Source organism: Oncorhynchus mykiss, chromosome 17, assembly GCF_013265735.2.
Source record: "Oncorhynchus mykiss isolate Arlee chromosome 17, USDA_OmykA_1.1, whole genome shotgun sequence".
In the NCBI taxonomy this organism is placed as follows: domain Eukaryota; kingdom Metazoa; phylum Chordata; class Actinopteri; order Salmoniformes; family Salmonidae; genus Oncorhynchus; species Oncorhynchus mykiss.
Window position 1 is genome coordinate 11,600,550 of NC_048581.1, and position 9,195 is coordinate 11,609,744.

Genomic DNA, 9,195 nt, shown 5'->3' on the forward strand with positions numbered 1-9,195 from the left:
TACTGACTATATGACAGATTGAGAGCAGGGTTTACTGATTCCATGACAGTAGTGAGAGCAGGGTTTACTGTTTCCATGACAGATTGATAGCAGGGTTTACTGATTCCATGACAGATATGAGAGCAGGGTTTACTGATTCCATGACAGTAATGGGAGCAGGGTTTACTGATTCCATGACAAATTGATAGCAGGGTTTACTGATACCATGACAGATATGAGAGCAGGGTTTACTGATTCCATGACAGACTGAGAGCAGGGTTTACTGATTACATGACAGACTGAGAGCAGGGTTTACTGATTCCATGATTCCATGATGACCAGGGCTCGTAAGAGTTCTGATCTAGCATCAGTTTTTGACGTTTCGATCATAATGATTATATGGACAGATCCTAGATCAGTACTCCTACTCTGAGGTCCTTTCTGGATACAGACTGTGATCTTGGCCAAACTGTGTTGGGTTGACAGTCGCTGGATCGGGGTTCTAGTAGGATCCCTATGTTTGTTTACGTAAACTATTCATTGATCATGTATATTTGGTGATCGAGTCACTAGCTCTTGTTGCTGTTATTTGTAAGGATTTTACAGGGTAGGATGAAGGTCTTTCATTGGCCTGGCCATAACTACTGTCACACAATATCTGAATACTTGGTCAGATGAAATCAGGGAACGATATTTCTGGAAGAATCTCTGTTTTAATTTGTTCATGAGTAACAGGTTCAGACCCATATCAGGACTGACTTCACAGAAGTACTGTAGGTTAACACTGGTGATGAATATGAGGGTTTCATCTCTCTTTAAAAATAATCAATATATTCTCTGTTTCTTATCTCTTTATTGGGCTTTTATTCAGTTCCAAATTATTCATAATTAAAGTTGGATAAATGCATCAAGAAACAAGACCAAGACTTAAGCCCTTCTATCTATACATGTTCAAATTGTTTTATCCTCCAAATGTCTTTATAAAAGTAGATCCATAGCCGACACATGGTGTCTCCCAGTGAATCAGGGGCTCCACCAGTTCCTAACCAGTCCTGTTGTAAACCATATCACTGCCCCTGTCAACCCTCCCATGACAACACCTCCAAAACCACCTGTCAGAACCCCCATCAACAACCCCGTCCCTATGGCGACGAAGAGCTCCAATCTGTCACCGACGATTCTCTGCCTGTCCTCCTTCCTCCACTGGTATCTGTAGCGCTCCCTCTCCTCCACCTCATTGGTCCGCACTGCCAAGGGGAAGACACACCCCTCTTTACTCACAGGGGGAAAACAGTCACCAAGGTGGAATAGATCTATGTTCTTTGAGGGAAGTGTATGAAAAAGAACCTCCTAAATACTATATTGTTCTGTATTTTACTGCATTTTAACTATTGTGAATAAGTATAATTAAGTAAATGGCACAGATTATTTATTCAACGTATTTCACACATCACTGCTGGGTGGAGAGCTTTCACTAAAACACTGATAAAGGAGATATTTCTATTAATGGAGAAAGATGAAGTAGCCCCTGATCTGAGGTCAGCCTTGGTGTTTTAGTCCTATAAAGGGGTCCTGGCAGGATTGTATAGGTTGGAGAAAGATAACGAAGCCCCTAGACACTGATCTGAGGTCAGACTAACGTTTCCTTCCTATTGAAACAATGGAATGCAATGTGTAATATTTTTGGGGGGATGACCAAATTCACATAGAAATGTAAGTTATAGATCTGCCACTCTTATTGAATGCAAGTCTAAGAAGCAGAAGATATGTTCTATGTATGCTATTTCTATGCTTCCCACTCTTAAGTGTAGCTTTTGCATCTTTAAGTTTCGGTTTCGTACGCCAGTTTAAAACCATAGACATCGGCCGTGTTCCAGAGAATCTAAACCGTGATGTCACATGGGTAAATTGTGACTGATTGACTGATCTACAAATGATATTGAGCAGATATTTATGATGCAAGGTGATTTGTAGATCAGTCAGTCTTGACACACACATCTTTACTCACAAGGGAGAGCGGTCACCAAGCTGCAATACATCTACATTCTTTGAGGGAAGTGTATGAAAAATAACCGTATAAATAATGTATTGTATTTTATTGTATTATTACTATCAACTATTGTTAATAAGTAAAAAAATATAATTATATGGTAGAGATAATTTCATCAACAGATTTCACAATTCACAGCTAGATAGAGTGCTTTCTCCAAAAGACACGAAAAGGAGCTATTTCTCTTTATGGAGAAAGATGAAGTAGCCCCCAGACACTGATCTGAGGTCAGTTTTGTGTTTTGGGCCTGTAAGTAGGGCCTGACAGGATTGGATAGGTTGGAGAAAGATGAAGACGCCCCTAGACACTGGTCTGAGGTCAGTTTTGTGTTTTGGGCCTGTATGTAGGGCCTGACAGGATTGGATAGGTTGGTGAAAGATGAAGACGCCCCTAGACACTGGTCTGAGGTCAGTTTTGTGTTTTGGGCCTGTAAGTAGGGCCTGACAGGATTGGATAGGTTGGTGAAAGATGAAGACGCCCCTAGACACTGGTCTGAGGTCAGTTTTGTGTTTTGGGCCTGTATGTAGGGCCTGACAGGATTGGATAGGTTGGTGAAAGATGAAGACGCCCCTAGACACTGGTCTGAGTGTCTTTGTGTTTCAGTCTTATAAAGGCATTGACAGTATTGGATAAGTGCAATCAAGGTGTAGAAATATTCACAGAGCCTTTCAAAGAGTAAGGTGGAACTACAGTACAGGTCCTAATGGCTGTCCTAGGATCAGATTACCCTGACTAAATACTAACCAAACCATTAAAGAGTAAGGTGGAACTACAGTACTGGTCCTAATGGCTGTCCTAGGATCAGATTACCCTGACTAAATACTAACCAAACCATTAAAGAGTAAGGTGGAACTACAGTACAGCTTTAATACTGGTCCTAATGGCTGTCCTAGGATCAGATTACCCTGACTAAATACTAACCAAACCATTAAAGAGTAAAGTGGAACTACAGTACAGGTCCTAATGGTTGTCCTAGGATCAGATTACCCTGACTAAATACTAACCAAACCATTAAAGAGTAAGGTGGAACTACAGTATAGGTCCTAATGGCTGTCCTAGGATCAGATTACCCTGACTAAATACTAACCAAACCATTAAAGAGTAAGGTGGAACTACAGTATAGGTCCTAATGGCTGTCCTAGGATCAGATTACCCTGACTAAATACTAACCAAACCATTAAAGAGTAAGGTGGAACTACAGTACAGGTCCTAATGGTTGTCCTAGGATCAGATTACCCTGACTAAATACTAACCAAACCATTAAAGAGTAAGGTGGAACTACAGTACTGGTCCTAATGGTTGTCCTAGGATCAGATTACCCTGACTAAATACTAACCAAACCATTAAAGAGTAAGGTGGAACTACAGTATAGGTCCTAATGGCTGTCCTAGGATCAGATTACCCTGACTAAATACTAACCAAACCATTAAAGAGTAAGGTGGAACTACAGTACAGGTCCTAATGGTTGTCCTAGGATCAGATTACCCTGACTAAATACTAACCAAACCATTAAAGAGTAAGGTGGAACTACAGTATAGGTCCTAATGGCTGTCCTAGGATCAGATTACCCTGACTAAATACTAACCAAACCATTAAAGAGTAAGGTGGAACTACAGTATAGCTTTAATACAGGTCCCAATGGCTGTCCTAGGATCAGATTACCTGACTAAATACTAACCAAACCAGAAAACCTTTGCCATTTACTGGATGCTAAAATTCTAATAGTTTTCCTAATTTCAGTTTATGCGACAAAACAAACAGTCGCTGTGTAGAGAATCACTGCACCATTTAAAACGTTTTGCCATCATTCATTGTATTTCCAGCTGTTTGAAGCTACAAAACCCAAAGTGAAAGACGCAAAAAACAACATTCAGGAACGGTAAGCATAGAAATAGCACGCATAGAACATACCGCTTCTTAGACTTGCTTCCAATGAGAATGAAATATCTATAACTGACATTTCTATGTGAATTTGGTCGGGTCATCCAAAAAGCTACATACAGTGTTGTAACTTAAAAGCGCTAAACCCTATCTAACAGATATACAGTGGACTATATAGAACGCAGTATGTTGTTTTATGTCGGGTCACTCACCCACTGTAGGTTTCTGGAAAACAGCAGTGCTCTGTGCAGCTCTGACCAGTTCATTTCTGTAGCATGCCTCGATTTGGACTCTATCTCCCATGATCCTTCGCTGATACTCCTCTGGCTTCTCCCTAGAGAGACTGGCTGATGAGGTGGGAAATGTAGTCATTGGACTTTGTTCTGTTATGTAACATTCTCCACATTGGAGTCAGACCTGAGCAAGGCACTGGTACATAGAGACACTATTTACTAATCACTGGTATATAGATACACCATCTTCTAATCACTGGTACATAGATACACCATCTACTAATCACTGGTACATAGACACACTATCTACTAATCACTGGTACATAGAGATACTATCTACTAATCACTGGTACATAGAGACACTATCTACTAATCACCGGTACATAGACACACTAACTACTAATAACTGGTACATAGAGATACTATCTACTAATCACTGGTACATAGAGACAGTATCTACTAATCACTGTCAATTCCAAACAACTACCCATTATCATGTGATCATTACTCGTTAAGACCAGAATCTATACAGCAGTTTTATGTTTCATGGGTTATTGAAGCAATCAGGCCCAAGGGGGTGTGGTATCTATATCAGGCAGATGTTATTGCAGGTGTTCCTAACTCCAACAGTGCATTAATATCTAACAATTCACAACAATACACACAAATCTAAAAGTAAAAGAAAGGAATTAAGAAATCTATAAATATATTTCTGAATGTGTATTTTAATGATGTAATCAACCTGGCTACTACAGTTATTGGAATAAACAGGAAAGCACAGGTGAGTGTCAACAGGCACTACAACAGGATATTTTAGGATTTATCAATGTTTAGTTTAACGAAGTAAGGAAATCAAGAATAGCTCAGAACTTACTCCGACTCACTTCCATCTCAACTCAGCCGGGGTTAAGGAGACTCTCACGACACGTGATGTTATCACACCCCACTGAGGAAGTTATGAATCAAATATTGCTGAAAGAGCGAATCACAAATTGTCAGGTGAACCGTCACATGTAGACTACAAGTCTAAGGACCAAAAGGCTCCTTAACAGCTTCTACCCCCGAGCCATAAGTCTGCTGAACAATTAATCACATGGCCACCAAACTATTTACTTTGACCCCCCCCCCTCCACTCCATTTGTTTTTGTACACTGCTGCTACTCTCTGTTTATTATCTACACATAGTCACTTCACCCCCACCTACATGTACTCTGCTGCTACTCGCTGTGTATTATCTACACATAGTCACTTCACCCCTACCTACATGTACAAATGACCTCCACTAACCTGTACCCCTCCACATTGACTCGGTACCGGTACCCCCTGTATATAGCCTCCACATTGACTCGGTACCGGTACCCCCTGTATATAGCCTCCACATTGACTCTGTACTGGTACCCCCTGTATATAGCCTCCACATTGACTCTGTACTGGTACCCCCTGTATATAGCCTCCACATTGACTCTGTACTGGTACCCCCTGTATATAGCCTCCACATTGACTCTGTACTGGTACCCCCTGTATATAGCCTCCACATTGACTCTGTACTGGTACCACCTGTATATAGCCTCCACATTGACTCTGTACTGGTACCCCCTGTATATAGCCTCCACATTGACTCTGTACTGGTACAATGTTACTTTTTATTATTATTTGCTTTAGTTTATTTGTTAAATATTCTCTTAACTTTTCTTGAACTGCACTGTTGGTTAAGGTCAGTAAGCATTTCACGGTAAGGTCTACACTTGTTGTATTCAGCATATGTGACAAATAGTTTGATTTGATTACACACATCCTAGACTCTATCAGGTGGACCATGAATGGAATGTTATGATATCTGTACATTATAGGAACACCTGTAATTAGAAAAGTACAATGATTGATGTTTTGCTTTATCTTGAGACCGAGAATCAATGGTAGAGAGTTTGTAAGTGCATGAAGAGGTCAACGGTACAAAAGTCAGATGTCTGTGTGTTGAAACTACATTTTCAGTTCCTGTTGATAATATGTTCCAGTCTTACTTCTACAATAGGAGGAAGAAGGATTGAGAAACTAACTGCAAATAACAATGAGCTGAACTCCACCTAGCCGAGACTTCTTTGTATTAGCAACTATTAATTATGAGGTTATACTACAGGGCCTCCCGGGTGGCGCAGTGGTTAAAGGGCCACCAGAGACTCTGGGTTCGCGCCCAGCCTCTGTCGTAACCGGCCGCGACCGGGAGGTCCGTGGGGCGACACACAATTGGCCTAGCGTCGTCCGGGTTAGGGAGGGATTGATCTGTAGGGATCTCCTTGTCTCATCGCGCACCAGCGACTCCTGTGGCGGGCCGGGCGCAGTGCGCGCTAGCCAAGGTTGCCAGGTGTACTGTGTTTCCTCTGACACATTGGTGCGGCTGGCTTCCGGGTTGGATGCGCGCTGTGTTAAGAAGCAGTGCGGCTTGGTTGGGTTGTGTATCGGAGGACTTTCAACCTTCGTCTCTCCCGAGCCCGTACGGGAGTTGTAGCGATGAGACAAGATAGTAGCTACTAACAATTGGATACCACGAAATTGGGGAGAAAAAGGGGTAAAATTCAAAATAATAATAATAAATAAATAAAATATATGCTACTACAGTTAAGGGAAATCAGCCTGGGAGGGGTGGTCCTCAGTAGGGATATAAAGGGACATCAGCCTGGGAGGGGTGGTCCTCAGTAGGGATATAAAGGGACATCAGCCTGGGAGGGGTGGTCCTCAGTAGGGATATAAAGGGACATCAGCCTGGGAGGGGTGGTCCTCAGTAGGGATATAAAGGAAAATCAGCCTGGGAGGGGTGGTCCTCAGTAGGGATATAAAGGAAAATCAGCCTGGGAGGGGTGGTCCTCAGTAGGGATATAAAGGGAAATCAGCCTGGGAGGGGTGGTCCTCAGTAGGGATATAAAGGAAAATCAGCCTGGGAGGGGTGGTCCTCAGTAGGGATATAAAGGAAAATCAGCCTGGGAGGGGTGGTCCTCAGTAGGGATATAAAGGGAAATCAGCCTGGGAGGGGTGGTCCTCAGTAGGGATATAAAGGGAAATCAGCCTGGGAGGGGTGGTCCTCAGTAGGGATATAAAGGAAAATCAGCCTGGGAGGGGTGGTCCTCAGTAGGGATATAAAGGGACATCAGCCTGGGAGGGGTGGTCCTCAGTAGGGATATAAAGGGACATCAGCCTGGGAGGGGTGGTCCTCAGTAGGGATATAAAGGGACATCAGCCTGGGAGGGGTGGTCCTCAGTAGGGGATATAAAGGGACATCAGCCTGGGAGGGGTGGTCCTCAGTAGGGATATAAAGGGAAAACACCATCTTTTGAACTGAGTGTGTTACTTGCAAATTGCTGTAAGTGTAAACTCCGGGTTGCAATCCTTATTAAACAAACTAACCTCTGATCAAAGAAGTTTCCAGTGGTTGTATGAACAACCATCACATGGTACAGTGAACACACATCCTAGACTCTATCAGGTGAACCATCACATGTAGACTACACACATCTAAGACTCTATCAGGTGAACCATCACATGTAGACTACACACATCCTAGACTCTATCAGGTGAACCATCACATGTAGTCTACACACATCCTAGACTCTATCAGGTGAACCATCACATGTAGTCTACACACATCCTAGACTCTATCAGGTGAACCATCACATGTAGTCTACACACATCCTAGACTCTATCAGGTGAACCATCACATGTAGTCTACACACATCCTAGACTCTATCAGGTGAACCATCACATGTAGTCTACACACATCCTAGACTCTATCAGGTAAACCATCACATGTAGTCTACACACATCCTAGACTCTATCAGGTGAACCATCACATGTAGACTACACACATCCTAGACTCTATCAGGTGAACCATCACATGTAGTCTACACACATCCTAGACTCTATCAGGTGAACCATCACATGTAGTCTACACACATCCTAGACTCTATCAGGTGAACCAACACATGTAGACTACACACATCCTAGACTCTATCAGGTGAACCATCACATGTAGTCTACACACATCCCAGACTCTATCAGGTGAACCAACACATGTAGTCTACACACATCCCAGAAATAGACCCCCCCGCCCCAAAATCAAACATCAGTCATTTTCAATCTGCGACACTGGAAGAGCAACGTTCATGACTCGTACACTAAGAGCATTTAAATGATTTGAAACGGTCGCCATTTTATGCTGTCTCATCAGCTGATGCTAATCTTTAACATTCATTGTAATTGAGGCCATCTGATTCGTCCTGAGGGCAGCAGGATCTAGACAATATAACACATTGAACATGGACTCAACTGACATTTTTATCACTTTAGAATTATTAAAACATCCGACAAAGCATTGTGGGAGGTTAACAATACATTTTAAAAACGTTGGAGTTTAAAACATTACCTCGCCAACACGCGGGCGGGAGCCTCACGGATCCTACACTTATCTTTTCAGCAGAGATACATTTGGAAATCGTTTATAAGCAATAGGTTATACATCTCTCCTTTCTCTAAGGTTTTTCTTTGTAAAATTTCACATAAAATTGGTTTAAAGACACTAACTTTGAAAGTTTCAGATTTTTCAGTACCTGTTTCAGGTGATCTGTGGCAAGACTGTAGTCCAAGGTGATGTCAAGATTTTTCCGGGATGTGATAACATCAATAAAACCCAAGGGTCAAAGTTTTACCACTCCTGCAACAACAGAATGTTCACACTTTACCTGCTGAAATAAATGATAGAAGACATGAACTGAATCTAGAATGTTCACACTTTAACTGTTATAATACATGGTAGAAGACATGAACTGAATCTAGAATGTTCACACTTTAACTGTTATAATACATGATAGAAGACATGAGCTGAATCTAGAATGTTCACACTTTAACTGTTATAATACATGGTAGAAGACATGAACTGAATCTAGAATGTTCACACTTTAACTGTTATAATACATGATAGAAGACATGAACTGAATCTAGAATGTTCACACTTTAACTGTTATAATACATGGTAGAAGACATGAACTGAATCTAGAATGTTCA

General features: G+C 41.8%; 1 long non-coding RNA gene across 1 annotated transcript; it reads right to left on the reverse strand.

Annotated features, from left to right (window-relative positions):
* Positions 1-358: 358 nt before the first annotated feature.
* Positions 359-8,912, reverse strand: LOC110485438. Its single transcript, XR_005036810.1, has 4 exons — positions 8,742-8,912; positions 5,018-5,115; positions 4,123-4,257; positions 359-1,226 (listed from the first exon to the last, which is right to left on the reverse strand). It is a non-coding gene; the product is annotated as an uncharacterized LOC110485438 (long non-coding RNA).
* Between the last annotated feature and the right edge of the window lie 283 nt (positions 8,913-9,195).